We start from the raw sequence: 1,861 nt of genomic DNA on the forward strand, positions 1-1,861 counted from the left end.
TTTCATTAAGACCCTTTCATGATTAGAATTTTATGCTGCTATATTTTAAGGATTCAAAGGAGAGCTACAACCATTAATAAAGAAAGAGAGTGTGTTGGGGGAAATCAGAGTATTTTCAGATGTACAGTGTGTCCCACCAAATGCCGAATACATAAAGACCACATATAGCAAAGCAAATAAACTCATTTATCCAACAAGCAGATTCATAAACAGAAATCTGTGACATTATATAGATAATAATATACCAGGCAATATATAGGATGAATGACCTCTCCCACTGGGAATGAAATATCAACCAAGAGAGGTACCCAATTCATGCCAAAGTGAGACCCTAACAACTTTATTTTGTCAAGCTGGAGATTGGGACGTGATAAATATAGGAGCCTTTCTACATCTTGGCTTCTTCTCAGACCCTTTTTTGTCCATTCAGAGACTTCTCTAGGAAGAAAATTTGAAACTATTTATCTTTTCTCTCAAAACTGGAAACCAGAAGACCAAGATCTCTCTTATGAAATGATCTCGCCAACTCCACCCTTTGCATAGACATCGAACATAAAATAGTCTCTACTAAAGAGGAGAATCTTATGCAAAATGGTTTTTGGTTAGAGAAAAAAATGAACATCTCAAATATGTATCTTAGTCCTGGAATCATATTGATGTGGATACTTTATTCATTGACATAAATTATAATCCACATATGGCTCTCCTTTCTGCATGACTCTTGCCTATGTGCTCCAATAAATTTTCTTTAAGAAATAGTGTGCTTATTAATATCTTCTGTTTCTTCCATTATCATAGTTATCCCCAGTATCTTTCTTTCATTCCCCTCAGAGAGTGATCCTGTATAACAAAGAATATTTGTTTTCTACAGAGGAAAAAAACCTCCCCAATTAATCAACACAGTGAAAAAGTCTGAAAAAATGTAGAATATGTAAGGCCCAGGCCTCCCATCTCCATAAAGAAGTGTGTTAGATGTCTCTTCTTATCTCTTCATTTGGGTCATGCTTGATCCTTATAATTTTGTTATATTCACTTTTAATTTTTTGGTATGTGGTTACTCCTTCAATTTATGTTGCTACAGTTATTGTGTATATTGTTTTCTTGGCTATACAGAACAGTAATATTCCTTTACATTCATGTACCTCAATTTGTTAAGCCATTTCCCAATTAATGGGCGTCTATTTTGTTTCTAAATCTTTGCTTTTAAAGAAACTGCTGCTATAAATATTTTAGTTTGTATGGGGAGTTTTTCTTATTAATGGATTTCTTTATGTATAGGTCCAGTAATTGAATTTCTAAGGGCATAGAAATTTTAGTCACTTCATTTGCACAATTCTATGTTGTTTTCCAAAATGGTTATACTATCTCACACCTCTTCCTAAGTGTATTATTATATTAGTGTATCTATCAGTTTGCAACCTCTCTAACATTGACAATTATCATTTTTATTATCTTTGCAGTTTGTAAAGTGTGAGGTGAAACCTAGAATTGTTTTGATTTGCATTTTTCTTTTTATTAGTGATTTGGAAGATTATTTCTTGTGGTTGTGAATATTTTGCAATTTTTTGGAGAACTGTTCATATCTTTCAACCATTTATCTATTGGAGAATGGCTATTAGTTTACATATACATGTATATGCTTATATATACACATACACACATATGTATGTGTGCATATATAATGTATGTACATATGTGTATATATGTATAATGTGTATGTGCATATGTGTGTATATAATATAAATATATGTGTGTATATGTATATATGTATGTGTATATCTATATCCATATCTATATCTATATCTATATGAAATGTTGTTCGTCCTGTTCTTGAAGAGAACCGTGACATCATGGGTGATGC

The sequence above is a fragment of the Vombatus ursinus genome, unplaced genomic scaffold, assembly GCF_900497805.2.
Source record: "Vombatus ursinus unplaced genomic scaffold, bare-nosed wombat genome assembly UNPS02014791.1, whole genome shotgun sequence".
Lineage (NCBI taxonomy): Eukaryota > Metazoa > Chordata > Mammalia > Diprotodontia > Vombatidae > Vombatus > Vombatus ursinus.